We start from the raw sequence: 24,008 nt of genomic DNA, 5'->3' as shown, positions 1-24,008 counted from the left end.
CTTGTCACTTAGACATTACAATTTTAATAGAACTATAAGAACATTAACATAAAAATATACAAGCAGGATAACAACATACAAAAAAAGCTAGTGATTCTCACATCAAAGATTATTTCCATTCTTACATTGACACTGTTTCACACTTTCATAGAAACAGCAAGTATTTAAATGTGAGCAATTACACATATTTATTATGTCAGGGAAATATTAACTGCACTTTTATTGTCAATGATACATAAACTCTTCAAAACTTTAAAAACTATTGCTCAATAACATATTTTTTAATTCTCTTTTAAATATGTGCAGTTTTGGTATTATTTTTAGTTCTTTGGGGAGAACACTGTAGAGGATTTTGGGTTGGTATAGTACACTTTTGTGATGCATAGCTGTTTTATGAATTTCTCTGTGGAAATCATTCCTATTCCTCATTTCGTAGTTGTGAAATTCTCTGTTTAATGTAGAAAATCCCTCGTGTTCTTTTAAGAAACATATGCTTTCATATATGTATAAGGATGGTAGTGTCATGATTTTTAATTCTTTGAAAGCATGCCTACAAGAGTCTCTATATTCTATACCTTTTATTATTCTGACTGCCTTCTTTTGTAGTCTAAATGAATATTTTGTTAGACTGTTGTTTCCCCAAAACTGTACACCGTATCTTAATAAACTGTGCATGAATGAGAAATAAACACATAACACTATTTTAATATTACATGAGCTTTTAAGCATTCTAAGTATACAACGTTTGACTTAATTTTTTGTTCAACGATATTACATGCTTTTCCCATCTTAAGTGTTCATCAAACCATACTCCCAAGAATTTAGTGTATCATGCTTGTGCAACCTTACACTTACCCAGTTCTACTGTAGGGTTAGTTTTTGTTTATTTGTAATATGTCTGAAGTTGATCCACGTTGTTTTTTTGGCATTCACAATGAGTCTGTTTTCATTAAACCATCTGTCTGCTTCGTCTGTTGCTAATGTGACTTTTTCCTGTAAGTCAGCTTCACTATTTGCTTTAAAAAACAAACTTGTATCGTCAGCAAACAGTACTGCCTCTGCTTCAGATAGTTGACTTGGTAGGTCATTGATAAATATTAAAAACAGTAATCACCCTAATACAGATCCCTGGGGTACTCCGTACAAAACTCTCTCGAATCTTGATGAATATGTCCTATCTGCATGGCTTATCTCCACCTTCTGATACCTGTCTGACAGATATGATTCAAACCATTTGTGGGCAACTCCACATATCCCATAGGCATATAACTTCCTAAGCAGTAACTTATGGTTGATGACATCAAAGGCCTTTGATAAGTCTAAAAACAATCCACAATTTAATTCCTTTCTATTTATGGAATTTAGAACAAGTTTGCAAAAAATTGAAGATAGCTGTTTCAGTTGATTTATTTTTATGGAAACCATTTTGTGCATTAACCAATATTCTATTCTTAATAAGAAATTTGTATAGTCTGTGATACATTATCCTTTCTACTATTTTTCAGAAACCTGACAACATTGATAAAGGCCTAAAGTTACTAACATCATATTTATCACCGTTCTTGTAAAGTGGCTTTATAGTTGACATTTTAAGTTTTGATGGAAACACCCCTGTCTTAAAAGATTCATTTATAATTTCAGTGAGATGTGAGGCTATGTTTCTTGCACTTTGCTTAATGGCTATCAGGAATCCCATCACACCCACATGACATTTTATTTCTTATCTTATTTATAGCATTTAGTACCTCTGATTCAGTTACTGGATAAAGGAACATTGTCATGTCATTCATGGGGATTTTTACCTTGTTATTGGTATTGCATTTAGTTTTAATTAAATTTATGGCTATATTTGTGAAATGTTTGTTAAATATGTTGGCCATCTGAAGTGGGTCCTTAACAGTTTTACCCCCCCCCCCCCCCCCCCCCCCCCCCGCTTTTAATGACAAAGCTGTTATCTTTTCTTTTGTGTCTACCTACATTTTTATTTATTACCTCCCAAGCTGACTTCATTTTGTTGTTACCTTTCTCAATATGTGAATCATTATCAAGCTTCTTAGCTGCAATTATTACTTTCTTGTACAGGCTTCTATAACATTTCACATGTGCTTTCAGTGCTACATTCTTCCTGGCTGATTTATTTAACTTTCTGAGAGTGTAACCCATGTTTTAGTTTTATGTTTAGTTTTGACTCTTTTTATAGGAAAGGCAACATCGAAGCAGTGTTTGTAGCTTTCAAGGAAAGAGTCAAACTTTGTGTTGACATCACCACTTGATTCACTACCCCAGTTGTTATTTTCCAGAATGTAATTAAAAATTCTTATGCTGCCATCATTTATAAATCTCCTTTCTCTGTAACTGTTATTGATAACAGGGTCCTTGTAAGATGTGACATTTAAACTCAATCTGATACCCTTGTGATCTGAGAAACCAGTGTCAATTACTTCAGTGTTATATTCACACTTGTCCTTGTTTATAAATACTTGATCTATTATAGTTTCAGACATATTTCCGCATCTGGTAACTTCATTTACAGTTGCCATCATATTATGACACAAAAACAGATTGCACAGTTGCTGTTGTTTTCTACAATCATTTTTAAAGTTAACATTAAAATCACCAAGAACAATTACATTACGTTTAAGTTCATTCAGTAGTCCCTCAAGGTTTTCCATAAAAATGGCAAAGTTGCCCAATGGTGATCGGTACAAACACACAATAGTAATTTTTAATTTGGTTAGCTCACATTTACTGTTTTCAAAATCTTTTTCTATGCATTTCAGTTTAAATTTAATTTATTTTGATTCTACCCCTGTCCTAACGTAAATACATGTCCCACCCCCTTTATGGTTGATTCTACAAAATTTGCTAATCATTTCAAAATTTGGAATAATTATGCTAGACCAGAATGATATTTTCACTCTGCAGCGGAGTGTGCGCTGATATGAAACTTTCCTGGCAGATTAAAACACTCATCACGCTACCAGACGTGAAATTAATGTGTTACCAAGTGTGTTGTACGAATTACAAAGTGCTAAAAAAACAATAAAAGTCCTAAAAGCAAAGCTTCGTGAATGTGAATTGAATGGAGTATCATCACTTAACACAAACTCCGAAATCTACAGCACATCTATTCTTCCTAAAACGAGTGTAAATTTTAAAAAATACGAACTAAAAGCAACTAAAAAGATCGCTGTACAAAACAGATACAGCGCTCTGGAAATATGTGATGAAATAAAATCTTGTGGTGAGAGAGTGGAAGAAGTAAGTGTCGTGAGAACTGAAAGTAACCAAGCCTCCGAAAAGTTCATTACACTTAACATACAAGCAACTGTTAACAAAAACCTCGAGCGAAAACTTAGCAACTCAGTCCATAATGTGCTCAAAACGTTAAAATCTGTTAATAATATAATACATAAAGACTGTGAAAAGAAAGAAGATCATATAATTGACTGCAAAACTTCAGAAGAATTGAGCACAAAAAATAATGCTTTTACTGTATATATACTTGCTGACAGACTTGGAAAAAGACTGGCAGAAACCCTATATAACTCAGGATGCAGTGTTACTATCGTAAAAAAACCTGATGCTCCACTGAAAGAGATCGTCAATAACTGCGAAAATCTGAGTATCAAGATAAAGAAAAATGATTGTGTTCTAATCCTAGGGGGCGGAGTAGACGTCCGCTGCAATGATGTGTTATCAGCAAGACGAGCACTAAGAGAGACACTCGGAAAGCTCAAAAATGTACATGTGATGGTAACCAGCATTCCATGCGATTTTTTAAAGGAATCTCGTGTTAACGAAGAAATCAAAAAAACTAACACACTGCTTCACAAAATAACAAAGTGCTACCCAAATTCAACATTTGTCCAGCTAGATTTCAGAAAACAACATTTCATAAACAGTGGAAATCTTCTAAATAGAGCAGGACAACTGCATGTCTGTGCTCAAATTATGAAAACAATAAATAATCTCAATGATCAACACAAACTGCCTGGTATCCTCACCATAGAGCAAATGGAAATTTGCAAGTAAACATCTAAGATGAGAGAGATATATAACATACCGGTACCAGTATCTGAAGGAGTGGTAGAACATGGGGTACCAGCAAAAATGTAAGGAACATCCAGCAGAGTTGAAGAGGAAACAATTTCTTCAGATGAGAAAGACTACAAACCTAGTGTAAACTCATGTGCACCTGAAACCTCCAAGGATGAAGCTGTCAGCACATATGACACACTTAATGCCTCATGCTCACCTGTAACTAGGACTGCAACCACACCAATACCCAAGAACCATTCTACTAGATCCACAAACACTTCAGATGCTCTGCAGACATCTCAAAGGAAGAGCCTCAGGATAAGAAGAGCTGCTGTGCATAGTGACTATTTTTTATGGGATCTTCACAATTTGAAGAAGAAGAAAAGGCAGAATCTTCACAGTGTCAGCAACAAGAAAGTACAAAGGTAAATAGTGCAGCAAATCCACTACATGAAACTTTAACAGTTGTATACCAAAATGCGCAGGGACTAGAAAGCAAATTAGCTGAAATAGAAGTTCTATTAACTGACTATCTAAAAGACATTAACATACTATGCATAAGTGAGCACTGGGTAAAAGAAATGCAAGCGTCTAGCATAATTGAAACTTTCCTGGCAGATTAAAACTGTGTGCCCGACCGAGACTCGAACTCGGGACCTTTGCCTTTCACGGGCAAGTGCTCTACCAACTGAGCTACCGAAGCACGACTCACACCCGGTACTCACAGCTTTACTTCTGCCAGTACCTCGTCTCCTACCTTCCAAACTTTACAGAAGCTCTCCTGCGAAACTTGCAGAACTAGCACTCCTGAAAGAAAGGATATTGCGGAGACATGGCTTAGCCACAGCCTGGGGGATGTTTCCAGAATGATATTTTCACTCTGCAGCGGAGTGTGCGCTGATATGAAACTTTCCTGGCAGATTAAAACTGTGTGCCCAACCGAGACTCGAACTTGGGACCTTGCCCGCGAAAGGCAAAGGTCCCGAGTTCGAGTCTCGGTCGGGCACACAGTTTTAATCTGCCAGGAAAGTTTCATATCAGCGCACACTCCGCTGCAGAGTGAAAATATCATTCTGGAAACATCCCCCAGGCTGTGGCTAAGCCATGTCTCCGCAATATCCTTTCTTTCAGGAGTGCTAGTTCTGCAAGTTTCGCAGGAGAGCTTCTGTAAAGTTTGGAAGGTAGGAGACGAGGTACTGGCAGAAGTAAAGCTGTGAGTACCGGGCATGAGTCGTGCTTCGGTAGCTCAGTTGGTAGAGCACTTGCCCGTGAAAGGCAAAGGTCCCGAGTTCGAGTCTCGGTCGGGCACACAGTTTTAATCTGCCAGGAAAGTTTCAATTATGCTAGACGCTTGCATTTCTTTTACCCAGTGCTCACTTATGCATAGTATGTTAATGTCTTTTAGATAGTCAGTTAATAGAACTTCTATTTCAGCTAATTTGCTTTCTAGTCCCTGCGCATTTTGGTATACAACTGTTAAAGTTTCATGTAGTGGATTTGCTGCACTATTTACCTTTGTACTTTCTTGTTGCTGACACTGTGAAGATTCTGCCTTTTCTTCTTCTTCGAATTGTGAAGATCCCATAAAAAATAGTCACTATGCACAGCAGCTCTTCTTATCCTGAGGCTCTTCCTTTGAGATGTCTGCAGAGCATCTGAAGTGTTTGTGGATCTAGTAGAATGGTTCTTGGGTATTGGTGTGGTTGCAGTCCTAGTTACAGGTGAGCATGAGGCATTAAGTGTGTCATATGTGCTGACAGCTTCATCCTTGGAGGTTTCAGGTGCACATGAGTTTACACTAGGTTTGTAGTCTTTCTCATCTGAAGAAATTGTTTCCTCTTCAACTCTGCTGGATGTTCCTTACATTTTTGCTGGTACCCCATGTTCTACCACTCCTTCAGATACTGGTACCGGTATGTTATATATCTCTCTCATCTTAGATGTTTACTTGCAAATTTCCATTTGCTCTATGGTGAGGATACCAGGCAGTTTGTGTTGATCATTGAGATTATTTATTGTTTTCATAATTTGAGCACAGACATGCAGTTGTCCTGCTCTATTTAGAAGATTTCCACTGTTTATGAAATGTTGTTTTCTGAAATCTAGCTGGACAAATGTTGAATTTGGGTAGCACTTTGTTATTTTGTGAAGCAGTGTGTTAGTTTTTTTGATTTCTTCGTTAACACGAGATTCCTTTAAAAAATCGTATGGAATGCTGGTTACCATCACATGTACATTTTTGAGCTTTCCGAGTGTCTCTCTTAGTGCTCGTCTTGCTGATAACACATCATTGCAGCGGACGTCTACTCCGCCCCCTAGGATTAGAACACAATCATTTTTCTTTATCTTGATACTCAGATTTTCGCAGTTATTGACGATCTCTTTCAGTGGAGCATCAGGTTTTTTTACGATAGTAACACTGCATCCTGAGTTATATAGGGTTTCTGCCAGTCTTTTTCCAAGTCTGTCAGCAAGTATATATACAGTAAAAGCATTATTTTTTGTGCTCAATTCTTCTGAAGTTTTGCAGTCAATTATATGATCTTCTTTCTTTTCACAGTCTTTATGTATTATATTATTAACAGATTTTAACGTTTTGAGCACATTATGGACTGAGTTACTAAGTTTTCGCTCGAGGTTTTTGTTAACAGTTGCTTGTATGTTAAGTGTAATGAACTTTTCGGAGGCTTGGTTACTTTCAGTTCTCACGACACTTACTTCTTCCACTCTCTCACCACAAGATTTTATTTCATCACATATTTCCAGAGCGCTGTATCTGTTTTGTACAGCGATCTTTTTAGTTGCTTTTAGTTCGTATTTTTTAAAATTTACACTCGTTTTAGGAAGAATAGATGTGCTGTAGATTTCGGAGTTTGTGTTAAGTGATGATACTCCATTCAATTCACATTCACGAAGCTTTGCTTTTAGGACTTTTATTGTTTTTTTAGCACTTTGTAATTCGTACAACACACTTGGTAACACATTAATTTCACGTCTGGTAGCGTGATGAGTGTTTGAGCTGATGCTTGGCGATGAAGTTTGATCCAGTGAAGGAACTGCGGATTGCAATTTCAACAGCGAGGTGTGGGCTGCAGCAAGCTTTTTGTAAGTGTGAGCAATGCATTGTGTCAGCTCGTCATTCTCCTGGTGGAGGTGCACCGCTGAGTCGTATTCTGAAAGTAGGTTAGTGACACAAGTCACAATCTTGCCCGTGAGCGTGGAACACTTGCAAACTAAATCCCATGTTGCAGCGGAAACGGAATGAGGAGTATGGGTGCCAGAGCATGGTATCTGAGTGGTAGACAGGTGGTGTAACACTGAACACTGGACTTCATTTGGGGAGAGTTTGTAATGGGACAAAAAATCCATACCGAGAATTGGTTCGTCAATGACAGTGATGTAGAAAGTCTACGGGAAATACAGAGAAGGGGTGCACCATCACTTTCACAGAACCGACAGTTTGTAACGTTGATGCATTGACAGCTTGTAGGAGAGACTTTGTCAGTGAAAAGTTGGTAGGAGCCAATGACTGACGTATGATAGACACATCAGCGCCAGTGTCAATTAGGTAGACAAACTGCGATGAAATGTCTGTCACGTATATACGACTGCTCGGCCGAGGGGACGAGTGGACGGAGTGCAATGTTAGGGAATGCCTGTGAAGTTCCCCACAGGACTTGTCGTCACTTAGCTCCTGCGGTTGGCGTTTGGATGTTGGCAAGGTAACCTGCACTTACTGGAGTTAGCCCAAAAAATCTTGTGGTACCAACAATATGGATGAGCCAGATGTGGCGGTGGCAGTGACTGTGATAGCAGGGGAGGCTTTTCCTCGTTGATCTGTTCTGGGATGTAAACCGGGATGTATGGAGCGTGGGTGAGCCTTGAGTGCTCAGAAAGAGGAGAGAGCAAACGAGTACTGCCTGGTGGCATAGAAGGCGTGGAAGAGGAATGGGCCCTGCCCCTGCCTGCAGACGGCCGGTAAACAGGAGGTGTAGTGTCACACAGTGATGGGGGATGAGCTGGGTGTTTCTGGTGCAGGAGCGCATACAGCTGATCTGCAATGCATAGGTGAGAACTGATAGACTCAAAAGAGTGTGAATAGGTGTATCTGTAGGTTGGTAGGTAATTTGGCAGACCATACCGCCCACAGAGTGACGTCTGGCATCGTGTGTTCACTCATGAGTAACCTGAGGTGCCGCCAAAGTTGTGATGGAGTGAGGTCCCCCAGGTGCTCCTTGTACAGAATCCTGATTATCAATTCCTGTGGTGAGCAGGCAAGTCGGTCCAATATTGTTTTCTTGGCAAACTCGTACTTCAGTGCTGGTGGAGGCGAAAGTAGGAGATCACAAATTAAATCCAAGTGGTCATGAAGGTGTGTGACCAAACATAGGAACTTGGAATTGTCATCAGTCACTTGATGCAGCTCAAAGAGGTGCTCCACCAGTGTGAACCATGAAACAGGACTGTCCTCGTATAGGGGAGGTAGCTTGGGTAGGTGGCCTGGAGGTGGGGACGAAGATGGCTTCAGTGAGTCTTGGAAGGCCTGCGGTCCCGCTGTACAAGAGTTCATGCTGGGATCCAGCATCACCAGAGTGGAAATGTTACTAGCACACATCTTCGGAACAATGGCTGGTTGTAATGTCTCTGAAGACACCCGAAAGCGTGATGCAGCAGGCATGATCGGTACTGTGGGAGCAATCAGGCGAGCAGCACATAATGAGGGCCCGTAAACTGTACCAGAAATTACAGGAATAGCACTGACAATGTCCAACTTGTAAATGACATGGAAGGCCGGCGTGGCAGATGCAGATGGTACTGCAGAAGGAGAAAGCAGTTGTATGGTCGGAATTGAGCCCCCCCCCCCCCTCCCCATGGGGCAACAACGAGAGTTTTCCGTGTACACTGGCCATGCACCCTTCATGGTAGGACCATAAAACGCTGGTGAAACCAGTTGGTGGTCGCACTGTTGTAGCACAACTTTGCTGGGTGAAGAGGCTATGTTGGGTGCACTAGTACCCACGTGGTCGCAAAACTGGGCCGCCGATCCAGTGGTTTGTTCTGGCAAACTGGATACACAAAAATGTCTATTACTGATTTGTGAGAAAGGCGAGGCTGGAGTAGCTTGGTAGTAGTTGACTGTGTGTGCATTTTGCACAAATGGCAGCATTGGACACGGCACTACTGTAATTGATGTCATTGCACATAGAGGATCAAAACACGTGTGCAAATTTTGGTCCCTTTGAACTCCATAATCCAGCAAAAGAAAGCCTCAGTCCATTGTTTGAGGTAACTGTGTAACACTCGGTTGATGTGGAGTTGCTAAAGTAGAGGTTATCCTCATTAAAAATCATAGATCATTGTCCATTAGCTGCAAAATAACTGATGGCAGAGGGTTGTGTTGGCCTGGTCGTAAGAGCTGGGCCTCCAAATCTTCATAAAGAATGTTCAGTGATGTAGCCATGGCATTGGATGTGAAACCTGTTGATTCTGTATGACCAGCGCGGAAGTCGCAGAAGACGTAGAACTTCTTGTCTGGGGTCACCAATATGGGATTCTGGATACGGATTGTAATATATGTAATAAACAGTTACCAAGTTTTTTATATACACATATATTTTACCATAAAGACTGATACACCTGACCACTGCATGAAGTACAAAGGCAGACTGGATTAAACATGGCGGCTCATCAGAGCAGTTAACATTCCAAAGATTGTAATTTGTGTGGTCGATGTGACCTATCGACGCCACAGTACCAGAGGATCCAAAGCTAAATGCATCTCACCTGAATACCTTCAGCTAAATGGAACAAAAACTTCTGATGCAAAACAGAGAAGTGGACATTTTAACTTTCATTTTACAAAGATTGCTGACAATCTAGTATCAGGAATCACTATGTCAGCAGTATCATGCAGACTGTTATGAATTCCTTACACGCTGTGCGGTTCTTTAGTGGATACAGGAGCAAGGAACAGATGTCATTCAGGAACAGAGAATTAAAATATTAATTTATCTTACACCTAATATCAAATATTAAAAATGATACATAACTCTATTGCTCTAGTTGCAGCATCAGTTGCTAACAGTATATATGAATGTAGAAATCTATACAGATGCAAAAGATTTATAAATGTGTCACTCTTCAATACAGTGTCTATTCAGAAGATATCAAGCCCTGGCCACTAAGAAAGTTGTAAGTGCTATTCAACTGGCAAACACACAAAATGGAATCAGTGCATGAACGTTCAAACTTAAGTACGCCTACTGCTGGAGCTCCAGAAAGGGAATGCTTGCATCTCACTGGCAGCAATGTAATCATTCGTGGCACCACTCTCATGCCACAGTGGTGTCAGTTACACTGATGCATTTCCTAGAGCAGCAGTGTAACTGACAGTGCACATATTTGAAAGTGTGGCTCACCAGATTGTGTCCAATACCTTACAGACCTATATTACCAATTTCAGAAGGTCTATTTTCTGAGCCCAGTAACTGAACAAGAGTTATCAAAAATCTTAAAAGCCACAAAATCATCATTTTCAACTGGAGCTGATGATATTCCCAGGTACTCATTAAAAATATATCTGTAGAAATTGTCACACCTCTATGTAGTGTGATCGATAGCTCAATAAGCAGAGGCTGTTTTCCAGAAGTGCTAAAGTCATCAAAGCTAATTTCAGTCTTCAAAAAGGAGAACAGTCATGATTTAAACAATTATCATCCTATTTACATACGTCCAACTATATCTAAGATATTTGAGAAAGTCATATACAATAGAATATGAGCATTTCTACATAAAATAGAATTGTTGACCAAACACCAATTTGGATATAGGAAAATAGGACTGTTAATGATGCACTCTTCAGTTTCACTGCCAAATTGTTAAAGCCTTCAATCAAAATGAATTTTCTCCTGGACTTTTCACTCACACTAGTAATGCTTTTGATCTCATGTATCATTCACTGTTGCTTCAGAAGCTGGACACATATGGCATGAAAAGTACAGCAGACAACTGGTTTAAATCTTCTCTCACCAGCAGAATGCAAATATTTGAAATCACAAGCCCTGAATCTATAAAAAATTGTTCTGACAAAGCTCTGATAAGCTGTGGAGTCCCGTGAGGCTCAGTACTGGGCCCTCCCCTCTTCCTGCTATTTTTCAGTGACCTTCATCTAAATGTCTCTAATACTTCTTCCATGTTGTTTGCATATGGCACAAACTTACTCTTCCAGTCAGACTCAGCTCTGCAATTGAAGTTCAAAATTAATGACACAACTAAAAGGCTCCTCTTGTGGTTCCACCATGATAAATTGTTGCTAAACACAAGCAAGACAGCTCGTATGCTCTTCTACCCATCTCAAAACCCTACTGTTTGTATGGAACCATTGAAAATTGGTGGCAAAGAAATTGAACTACTAAAAGTTTTAAGGAATGTGGATTGACAGTTCACTCTGTTGAGACCAGCATAGTGCAAAACAGTTAAATGAGCCTGGCAGCCTTTGCTATGTATTCAAAGTTCTTCAGCAATTATGTGGTATAAATATATTAAAAACTATTTATCATGGGCTTTTGCAGTCAATAACAGCATATGGGATCCCTTTCTGGGGGGTGGGATTACTCACAAAACAATTTTCCTCATGAAAAAAGAATAATAAAAAAAATAATAAAATAAAATAAAAATAAAATATAAATTCAAATCTTGATCTCTTTACAACAAATGGAGAAATTCACAGCTATGATACAAGAACAAATGCTATCATTAATTTGGTGAGCCAATAATTAGACAGAAGTCACAATAGGATGACAGATATGAGCAGCCTACTTTTCAACGATCTAGCCCTATCACTCAGAAATAAAGGCAATACCTTCAGGAAGAAAGTTAAGTTTTTGCTAAGGAGACACTTTTTATTCTGCTGATGAATACCCGAAGGAGAACTTGCATTAACTATTGACCTTATCCTCTCCCACACAAAATTTAAATCTGAAGAAAAAATTCCTGAAATTATTGTGTATATAGTGATCAACAGTGCTTGTAATTACTTTTTGTGCTTGCCTCCCACTTAAGCCATAATTTGTATTTATCACTGCTTCATAGAGCTATGAAGAAACAATATGCTTGCACTCACATGTAACATGATTTATTAAGATATTGCTGTGTATCTTCTATATTGTGGTACACTGATTTGATTTGATTAATGCAGGGAAAGAAAACCAACAGTGGTCTTAGTCCACTGGTGTCCACACCAAAACTGAGTTTATTTTGGGGTTTCACTCCCTGTGATTCTACTAAAACTAGCCAGTATCATTAAGAAGTAATAGGAGACCCTTTACTTGTTCCTTCTTAGACATGATTTCTTCAGGCCCTACTGACCCAAATATTCTTTCTTTTGTCCTCCAGAGCTTCACATTCGAAGATTAGATGTGGTGCAGTTTCATCCTCCTCATCACATAGTCTACACTTTGGGACTCCTTCCCCTATGCCCATCATGTGTAGATACTTCTTAACGTTCCCATAGACAGTTATGAGTCCTACCATGAGTTTAATCTATTTCTTGTTCAAGTTCAGGATTACAGAACTACTCTAGAAATATGGGTTGGGCATCATTAGCTTGCCATCTTTTTGTTTTTGGATCACAGTTCAATATTCTATATGCTGATTCCTGATCCATCTACATAGTTTTTATTTTACCAGCACCTTAGTGATGGTTAGGACAGGTTCTGGTCCAGTAAACGGAGTCATCACACCTGTCCAGGCCAGTCTATCAGTATGTTCATTGCCACTAATTCTTGAGTGACCAGGGACACACAGCAGTTTTCATGACATTCTGTAATGATCTTTGATCTCATGGCAGGGGCTGATAGAGATTTCAAAGCTGCTTGGCTGTCAGAATGCATGTAGATGATATGATCCTAGTGGCACCTATGCAGATTCTCCTCTGATAGCACATATTTTGGCCTGGAATACTGTGACCAGCTTCCCTAGAGAGACTGCTCTCTCTAGTCTAGGCTGTATCCTGTATACTCTGGCCCCAGTGTCTTCATCCATTTTTGATTCATCAGTAAACCAGTCTATGTCTCCTGAACAGTGTCATGGTTCATTCTTCCACAGCTCCCTGCTTCCAGTTGTTATATTGAAAGGTTTATTAAAGCAGATAGAAGTTATTGTATGGTGATCCAGCATTTCCCTGACCATTCAAATATTTACCACACTCACTCTATTGGTGTGGGAGTCTGTATATGCTAAAGGAATCCAGTTATTTCCAGTTTTTAACCTGTAATTCCCTGCTGCTGGCTCCATTGTAACCCAATGGGGTAATGGGGGCATGCCCAGTATGATTTCCATCCCAGCAGTGGGTGTGCTGCTAATTCTTCCTGTTATTGCTAAACAGCCATATTTCTGGTGTAAGTCAACTTACTTCCTGTTCCTCTGAGGCCTGAAATGCCCTCTTTACATATAGGATTCCTGGTTTAGGGCTATGTCCATCTACTGTCTTCTCAGAAGGTAACTCAAGGTGGCAGTTGTCCCTTTACTGTGTTTCAAGTTTATCTGCAACATTTTCTGCCTCAAACTTGCCACCATGGCCACATGTCTTTGATTATCCTACCTGTCAGACAAGAAGAAACAGTAGTTTTTGGAGATATCAATACAGATTTCTTAAAAGATATGGTCAGGAAAATTAATTAGAATTATTATTTGGCTGTTTCAATCTAATTTCAGTAGCCTATTTCCCAACTTGTGAGCAGCAAAATAGTAGGACACAGATTGATAGTATTTTTATAGATAGTACTTGGGTTGAAACAATTAATGTGTACCCAGTTGTCAATGGACTTTCTGATCATGATGCACAATTAATGGAAATAAACTCTATGGCACCTTACAACCTGGAGGCATGTTCATACAAAGCAGTGAGGCTTATTAATGAGAACGGGATACAAAGTTCTAAGAGTAAGCTTAAATTGTTGGTATGGGATGAGGTATACAGAGTGAATCACCTAAAACTTGCACCACAAATATTGCAGTAATGGAAAGTGCTATTGATGTGTGATTTTCACAGAATGATATGGTAATCATGGGGCTCACACTGTTAGCCGATCAACAGATTGTAATAATATTTACAAAACATATTTTTTGTGCAAAAATACACTTTTGTAAATGTAACAATGGCTATTGACATTAACAAACTAAAATTAGGGTAAATTAGAATGTCAGTTGTGTTTGTTGCAGGATACTAGTCATTTATAAGATATCATATTTTGAAAAGTTAGCACACTCACACTTGTACAATACCTGTGATAACACACACTAAAGAACAACACAAGTGCACATTACAGTTATGTGGATTCTGACCAGTAACAAGACAATTGACCATCACCAGTTGTTTTCAAAATGTCCACCAGCAACAGCAATACACACTGCCAGTCTGGTGTGGTATGACTGCTGCACATGTGCTAGCATTTCAGTGGAGATGTCCAAGCTGGTTGTATTAATACACCATTGCATGTCATTGGGTGTATTTGGTATGTCCTTGTAAACAGTGTCTTTCAGCTTTCCCCACAGAAAAAAATCTATAGGTATCGAATCTGAAGAACAACCCAGCCAAGGTACATGTCCTCTGGTTCCAATCCAACAATTTGGAAACAATTTGTGAAGACATGTTGTAGTAGTTCATGCAATAAGGGCTGGACAGCAATCATGTTGGTACCACAGGTTTCTCCTAGCCTGCCAAGGAATGTCTTCAAGCATCCACAGAAGATGGTCTGTTAGGAAGCTGCACATTCAGTGTTCTGTCTATGAAAAACAGGCCTATAAGCTGGTGGTTCATTATCCCACAGCACATGTTTACACTCCATAGATACTGATGTTCAGCTTGACAAAGCTAGTGGGGATTATCAGCAGACCAGTAGTATATTTTTCAGCAGTTTAGCTGGTCATCATGGGTAAATGTGGCTTCATCACTAAACAAGATACATGATGCATCTGGAGTATCCTTTCTTAATGTCCTTGTATAGAAGTTAATGGGGTTCTCATGATCATTTCCATGCAGCTCTTGACGAAGAGAAATGTGACAGGAATGAAACCTATGTTGATGGAGGTTTTGTAGAGTACTTCCCTGACTCATGACACTTCCTCGTGTGATTTTGTGGGAGCTAATGTGTGGATCAGCTGCAACAGCAGCAAGACATTAATTTTGGTTCAAATGGCTCTGAGCACTATGGGACTCAACTGCTGAGGTCATTAGTCCCCTAGAACTTAGAACTAGTTAAACCTAACTAACCTAAGGACATCACAAACATCCATGCCCGAGGCAGGATTCGAACCTGCGACCGTAGCGGTCTTGCGGTTCCAGACTGCAGCACCTTTAACCGCACGGCCACTTCGGCCGGCGACATTAATTTTCCTCTCTCCTGCCAAGATGGTTGATGTCTATTGGGATATCTTGTAGCAAACACTGTCAAAGAACAACACTCTCCATACACCAAGAGCATCTTGGCTTTATCTGCATTGGTAAATCCCATCATCCACTCATGACCTACTGCTTGGACTGTCATACACTAACTGACTAGCAAGTCACAATGCACTCAAGGCACTACAATTACACTGTAAGCAAATGTAAAAAAAATCATAACTAGCAACTACACAGATTGAATGGCACAAGCACCAGATGGAAATTTTGCACAACATGATTTCAAGTAAATGAATCACACTAGAACCCTGCAACAAACACCACTGACATTCTGATTTACCTTCATTTTAGTATTTTAATGTCAATGGCATCATTTCATTTAAAGAAGTGTATGTTTCCACAAAAAATATGCTTTGTAAGTATTATTACAATCTGTTTATTGGCTAACAATAGGAGCCTCTATCTAGCAATCCATTCTGTGAAAACTGCATATCAATAGTACTTTCCATTTCCACAATATTTGTGGTGCAAGTTGTAGGTAATTCACCATATACATAGACATGTTGATGTCAAATTCAATTTATTATACAGAAAATTTGTGTCAATATTTGAAAGTTACTTCCCTGAAAAATTATCCAAAAGATCCACTAAAAAAAAAACAAGTAAGCCATGGATAACTAAGGGAATTAAATTCTTATGTAAGAGGAAGAGGAAAATTTATGCAAAAGCCAGAGTAAGTCAAACTCTGATATTATGCTGTATTATGCTAAGAAAAGTCAGTAAAATGTCCGGAAGTAAGAATGTCCTGAAAGAAAGAAATAATGCAGGTAATAAGATTAAAACTGTATGGGACATTATCAAATGGGAGACAGACCAGCCAGCCAGTGTGCAAGATTCCATAAGAATTAAACAAAATGACAATGTTGTGACTGATAATGCACAAGTTGAATTTCCTTTCTTAACTTAGCAGAAAATATAGGATTGAATAGGTCAGTCAAAAAAGCAACAGAATATATTAAAAATGCCATTTAACATTGGTGCTATTGGTAGGTGGAGATACACTGCACATAGCCTGCACCTAAATAGGAAGGGGAAAAAGAAGTTAGAATCTCTATTAGAAGATACTGTAAGGGTGGCCACAGTCACACACTGATTGATACCCATGGTTAATGGGACCAGGTAGACAGGTTTTTTTTAGGTTAAAGCCAAAGTCCAGACAGACAACAAACAAGAAAAATAGAATAAAAGAAGTTTCATGTACAGTAAGCAGGGACAAAGCTGAGGGTAGTATCCATTCACTTCATCAAAATATCAGAAGAATAAGAAATAAAGTATATGGGCTGTTAGTATGTTTAGTTGATCTCAAAAATAAGAATGAGGCTGATATGCTTTGTCTGTCAGAAAACCACATAACTATGGGAATGGATAGTGTCATATAGATGCATCTTACACTTGCAGATCTAGCACTGATAAAAAAGGAGTTGACATTTACACATAACAAAGGTATTAGTACAAAACTATAGAAGTAAGCAAATTTTGTGTTGATCAGGACTTTGAAGTTTGTGCAAGTGAACTACACCTAGATAATGTAGTGTTGATATTAGCAAAAATGTACGGATCCCCATTAGGAGATTGGGAGCTATTCATAATTATGCTGTCTGTCAGACAAAAAGAAGTTATTAATCTGTGGTGATATCAATATCAACTTTTTAAACAATTCTGATAGGAAAAGCGAGTTACAAGTGTTATTAATGGCATGTAACTTAGAATCAATGATCAATTTCCCTATATATATAGCTCAAGACAGTATCGCCCTAATAGATAATGTATTTGTACAGCAAGAGGATGTAATACTAATGCATGCTTTCCCTGTGATAAATGGATTATCAGACCATGATGCACAACTGATTAACTTACAAAACTTAGCAGGGTGTACAGTTCAAAAACCATTAATTAAAAGTGTAAGGCTGGTAAACCCAGTATCTATAGAGCACTTCAGAGAGAATTTAAAATATGTTAATTGGGGAGATGTATATAATGATCCAAATGCTCATGATAATTGCAACATATTTCTTGATAAATTTGTATCCCTTTTGAACATTGTTACCCCCCAAAAATTACTAAATGTGACACCAAACAGCTATCAAAGAAACCTTGGATTACGGTACTAGTCATTAAAGTGTCTTCCGAAAGAAAAAGATAATTGTATGAGGCAGCACGAATTAGTAATGACCTAGAATTAATATTACACTATAAAAATTTTTGTAACATACTGAGAAAAGTTGTCAGAAAATGAAAAAAGTATGTATATTAGAGATGAAATTAATAACTCAGACAATAAAATCAAATGAGTATGGTATGTTGTTAGAAGAGGGACATGAAAAGTAACCACTTGGCTAGGTAGTATCACTAATAAAGAGAATGAGACCATCTTAACCAACAGTATACAAGTAGCTTATGTATTTAACAACCATTTCTTAAGTCTATGTGAAAAAAATTGGTGAAAATAGTTCGAAAGAAAAAGCCAAGAAGTACATAGAAAAGTCAGATTAATTTCCACCTAACAATCTCTTGTGAAATAAAGAAAATCATTAAAGATTTGAAAACTAAATGTTTTATTTGAGTAGATGACACCTGTAACAAGATAGTAAAAGAATGTTGAGAAGTTACAACTGATGTTCTGAGTCACAACTGTAAAGCATCACTAACTCAGACAGGTTAAAATATGCCATTTTCAAGCCTCTCTACAAAAAAGGGGACACCACAGATGTCAATAATCACCGGCCAGTATCCTTGCTTACAGCGTTTTCAAAAATTGTCAAGAAAGTAATGCAGTGAAGAGTGGTTAGCCATCTCAACAGTAATGGGGTACTTAAGTAAATCACAGTTTGGATTTCAAAAATGCTGTTCCACTGAGACAGCAATATATAATTTCTATGTCCACATAATAGAGTCTTCAAAGAGTAAAATGTCAGCAATAGAAATTTTCTGTGAATTATCCAAAGCATTTGATTGTGTGAACCATGAAATTACGTAACACGAATTACAATTGTATGGTATAAATGGAATAGCATATGACTGGTTTAAGTCATACCTACAGAACAGGAAGCAAAAAGTCTCTCAGTATGGTTTAAGTGATTTAAGCAAGTTTGACACTTCATCTGATGGGTGAAATTACATTAGGTGTTCCACAGAGTTTAATCATAAGTTCCCTTCTGTTCTTGATATATGGATCAACCTCCCTGCTTATCTGAAACAAAAAGGTAAATTGACACTTTTAGCTGATGATACAAGCATCATTATTAATCTAATAAAAGAAACTCCAATAGAAAATGATACAAATAATGCCTTTGTAATAGTTATTATTTGGTTTTCTGTGAATGGGCTTGCTCTGAACTTTGAAAAAACACAGTACACCCAATTTTCTGCTGCCAGGAGTACAGTTCCTTCAATAAATATAATACATAAACAGAAATCAGTAGCCAGGCTAGAGCATACTAAGTTTTTGGGTGTACATATAGATGAGAATCTTAATTGGAAAATTCATATTTTTGATCTCCCAAGATGACTAGGTTCAGCAGCTTTTGCCATCAGAATAAGTGCTAATTTTGAGGATACAGAAATTAGCAAGCTAACATACTCTGATGTCATATGGAATAATATTTTGGGGTAACTCAATACTTAGGCAAAAAGTATTCACCACTCAAAAGAAAGTGGTTCAAATAATGTGTGGGGGTCATAGTCACACATCTTGTAGGCATTTCTTTAGAAGGGTGGGAGTTCTTACATCTGCCTCAGACTACAGTTACTCAATAATTAAATTTGTTCTCATCAACATGGACCAGTTTAGAAACAACATTAACATTTATGATTATAATACTAGAGCCTATCTTTGGCACAGAAAGGAGTAAAGTATGTTGCTGTAAAACTGTTTTATAAATTACCATATAAAATGAAATGTCTGACAGACAGCAGTAACAGTTTTAAAAATAAATTGAAGTTATATCTCCTTGACAAGTCCTACATCATAGATGAATTCTTGAATGGGAATAAATAAAATCTATAGGTGTAATGTAAGTATTTTGTGTCATTTAATGGAATGGGGTAGGTGATAAAAATTTTAAGCTTAAAATAAGATACAGAAAAAAAGAACCTTGACCTGTGTGTGCATTTCTTATGCACATGGCACGTTCCACATCATAACAGTTGCAGTGAGACTGATCAGTGGAACACATAAATAACTAACAAATGAACTAACTAACTGACAAACTCCTTGCTCCATCCATCATCGGTAACAGAATTCCATAACTTCAGCTACTTCATGGTCACCAACTTTGATGATAAGTTCCTCATTGTTGTCATTTCTGATATTTCTCATTATTTTCATCTTTCTTTGATTTATTCTCAATCCATATTCTGTACTCATTAAACAGTTCATTCCATTCAACATATCCTGCCATTTTCCTTCACTTTCACTAAGGACAGCAATTTATCAACAAATCCTATCATTGATATTGTTTCATCTTGAATTTTAATTCCACTCTTGGAGCTTTCTTTTATTTCTATCATTGTGTCTTTGATGTATAGGTTGAACAGTAGGGGCAAAAGGCTATATGTCTCTCTTACAGCCTCTTTAATTCAAAAATTTTCATTTTGGTCTTCGACTCTTATTGTTCCATCTTTGTTTTTTATGTGTTGTATAGCATTTGTCTTTCCCTATAGCTTACCCTTATTTTTCTCTGAAGTTCGAACATCAAACACCATTTTACATTAGAATGACATTTTCACTCTGCAGCAGAGCGTGTGCTGATAGGAAACTTCCTGGCAGATTGAAACTGTGTGCCAGACTGAGACTCGAACTCGGGGCCTTTGCCTGTCGCGGGCAAGTGCTCTACCTACTGAGCCACCCAAGCACGACTTATGCCCCGTCCTCACAGCTTTACTTCTGCTGCACTTGCCCACGATAGGCAAAGGTCCCAAGTTCGAGTCTTGGTCTGGCACACTGTTTTAATCTGCCAGGAGGTTCCACCATTTTACATTATTGAACGTTTTTTACAGGTTGACCAATTTTTTGAACATGTCAGTTTCTCTCCAGTTTTGCTTCTGTTATGAACCACAATGGTAGAACTGTCTCCCTGGTGCCTTTACCTTTTATGAAGCCAAACTGATCATCAACTGGCAGCTCTTCAATTTTCTTTTCCATTCTTCTGTATATTATTCTTCTCAGCAACTTGGATGTATGAGCTGTTAAGCTGATTCTGTGATAATACTCATACTAGTCAGCTCTTGTAATCTTCAGAACTGTGTGGATGATGTTTTTCCATAACTCTGATGGCATATTGCCAGTCTCATGTATTCTACACACCAACATGTATTGTCATTTTGTTGCCACTGCCCCCAATGATTCTAGAAATTCAGATGGAATTTTATCTACCCCTTCTGCCTTATTTGATCTTAAGTTTTCCAAAGCTCTTTTAAATTCTGATTCTAATAGTGGATCTCCTAGCTCTTCGCTCTTGACTCCTATTTCTTCTTTTATCACATAATCAGACAGGTCATCTCCATCACAGAGGTCATCTGTATACTGCTTCCACCTATTTGCTCTCTTGTCTTCATTTAACAATGGAATTCTCACTGCACACTTAATGTTACCCTCTTTGCTTTTAATTTCTATGAAGGTTGTTTTTGACTTTTCTGTATGCTGAGTCCATCTTTCCAACAATAATTTATTTTTCAATCCCTTCAAATTGTTTATTTAGCCATTTTGACTTAGTTCCCTGCACTTCCCATTTATCTCATTCTTAAGTGAATTATGTTACTGCATTCCTGAATTTCCCTGAACAGGTTTTGTACTTCTTTCTTTTGGTTTTAAACTGAAATATTAATTCTGTTATTAATGATTTCTTCACTGTTACCTTCCTAGTACCTATGTTTTTCTTTCCAATTTCTGTGATTGACCTTTTTAGAGATGTTCATTCCTCTTCAACTTAAGTGCATACTGAGCTATTCACTACTGCAGTATGTATAGCCTCAGAGAGCTTCAAGCATATCTCTTTATTCCTTAGTGTTTCTGAATCCAATTTATTTGTTCAATGATTCTTCCTGACCAGTCTCATAGTCTCTAGTCAGCCTTCTCTTCATTATTACTGAATTGTGATGTCAGTCTTTTTTTGCTTTTGGATATGCCTTACAATCCAATATATGATTCTGGAAATTCTACCTGACCCCTATGTAATCTAATTGAAATTTTCCTGGATCCCCAAGCCTTTTCCAAGTATACCTCCTGCTCTTATGAATCTTGAATGGAGTATTCACAATTACTACCTGAAATTTATTGCAGAACTCAATTTGACTTTCTCCTCTCTCATTCCTACTATCAAGCCCATATTCTCCCATAATATTTTGTTCTGCTCCTTTCCTTAGAACTGCATTCCAATCCCTCCCTTTACTGATTGAGGTAGCTGTTTGATACTTTCATATACTTTCTCTACTTCTTCATCTTCTGCTCATGATGTTGGCATGTATACCGCAACTATCATTGTTGGTGTTGATTTGTTGTCAATTCTGATGAGAATAACCCTATCACTGAACTGTTCACTGCCGTACCTTCCTGCGCAAAGTGAATCCTGTTATTTCATGCTGCTGTTAATATTTTTCTATATTTGTCTGACCATAAATCCTTCTCTTCTCCCCATTTCACTTCACTGACTCTCACTATATCTAGATTGGGCCTTAGCATTTCCATTTTCAGATATTTTACCTCCCTACCATGTTCAAACTCTTTGTATTCCATGCCCTGAATCATAGAACACTATCCTTTCATTGGTTATTCAGTTACCTTCCCCTTGGCAGTCCCGTCCCAGAGATATGAATGGGGGACTAACCTGGAATCTTTTGCCTATGGAGAGATCATCATGACACTTTTTCAGTAACAGGCCACATGTCCTATGGATACATGTCAAGCATATTTAATGCAGTGATTTCCATTGCCTTCTGCACCCTCATGCAGTTTATCACTGCTGATTCTTCCATCTTTTAGGGGCAGTTTCCCACCACAAGGGCAAGAGAGTGCACTGAACTTCTGTCTGCTCCTCTGCCCACTTTGACAAGACCATTGGCAGAACAAGGGTGACTTCTTATGCCAGAAGTCTTCAGCTGCTACTGATTATGATTTTTACTCAAAATTTAAGCTGTGGTGGGATTTGAACCCAGGACAAAGGAGGTTCTGATTACTAGTCAAGTACACTACCCCCCTTTTTATGTTTATCACATTTTGTTCATTTTTGTTCATAGCATTTGTTCAGGGCAGATGCCCCATTACACCTGTTCGAGATCATTGCTGACCCATTCACTCAGTTTTTTTTAATTACAGAGGGCAGCTAACCCTCTGACCGAACATACTGAGCTACTGTACCAGCATCCCTAGACCACAGTAGCACATGTTCTGTAAGTTACAGTTTTACTAAGCATATCTTTGAAATAGTGCACAAATCTTCAAAAACAGTTCACTTAAGAATGAGATAAATGGGAAGTGCAGGGAACTAAGTCAAAATGGCTAAGTGAATAATTTGAAGGGATTGAAAAATAAATTATTGTTGGAAAGATGGACTCAGCATACAGAAAAGTCAAAAACAACCTTCATAGAAATTAAAAGCAAAGAGGGTAATAATGTCTCTGAACTAAAAGGAGTACAAAAACATCTAATGCTATTTGGTGTGATTTCTATAAAACTATGACACAGTGCACACAATGTGAAAGCTGAGATGCCAGTACTATAGTTTTAAAAATAAAATGAAAGAAAGTTAATTTGTGCATTACATTATACTTGCTTATTCTGTGTACAGACTCTGCACTTTAATGCTTGTGATTTTCAGTTTCCTTGGCATACATTTCCTTTGAGGAAAGGAAGAAATTACATCAGTTAATATATGGGCTATGGGGGAGCCACAGATTACAGTGGCATCAAAGGAAATGAGAAGCAATTATCCTGATCTGAAATCATGACCCACATAATCATTTCCCCGCTTTGTTTCATGCACACTTCTCACAGCTGTCCCTTTATCCAGAATTGAATGTTCTCATTAGAAGAATACTATTCGCACAAACAGCCATTAAAGAATGCATTAGAAAACCACAACTTCAATAGTGCAGCCTCTTTCCCAATTTCCAAATTTGAAAACTGTGGTTTCTACATAACATCTATTGATGTACCCCTATGCATGACTGCAGTCTTAAAAGGATGCAAACAAAGTTTGGAATGAACAAACAGTCTGAAAGTCAGAAATCGGCACAAACTCTTGTTAGTTTTCTTGGACTTCAAGTCCAAACTACCCAAACTACTTCTATATTTTTCTTGTGTGAACCCCAGGGACATGTAATAACTTACCTTCTTACCAATTATATTCACTCTGATAAGACAATCTCTATATTGTCTATAATGTCTGTGAACTAAAAGGAGTACAAAAACATCTAATGCTATTTGGTGTGATTTCTATAAAACTATGACACAGTGTACACAATGTGAAAGCTGAGATGCCAGTACTATAGTTTTAAAAATAAAATGAAA

The 24,008-nt window shown here is 38.0% G+C and overlaps 2 non-coding genes across 2 annotated transcripts; one reads left to right on the top strand and one right to left on the bottom strand.

Annotated features, from left to right (window-relative positions):
- Positions 1 to 4,670: 4,670 nt before the first annotated feature.
- Trnas-uga (transfer RNA serine (anticodon UGA)) lies at positions 4,671 to 4,745 on the bottom strand. Its single transcript has one exon. It is a non-coding gene; the product is annotated as a tRNA-Ser (tRNA).
- Positions 4,746 to 5,275: 530 nt separating this feature from the next.
- Trnas-uga (transfer RNA serine (anticodon UGA)) lies at positions 5,276 to 5,350 on the top strand. The gene has a single exon. It is a non-coding gene; the product is annotated as a tRNA-Ser (tRNA).
- The last annotated feature ends 18,658 nt before the right edge of the window (positions 5,351 to 24,008 follow it).

Source organism: Schistocerca nitens, chromosome 3, assembly GCF_023898315.1.
Source record: "Schistocerca nitens isolate TAMUIC-IGC-003100 chromosome 3, iqSchNite1.1, whole genome shotgun sequence".
In the NCBI taxonomy this organism is placed as follows: Eukaryota; Metazoa; Arthropoda; class Insecta; order Orthoptera; family Acrididae; genus Schistocerca; species Schistocerca nitens.
Note: the sequence above shows the minus strand (reverse complement) of the source record. Positions and strands in the feature narration are given on the sequence as shown.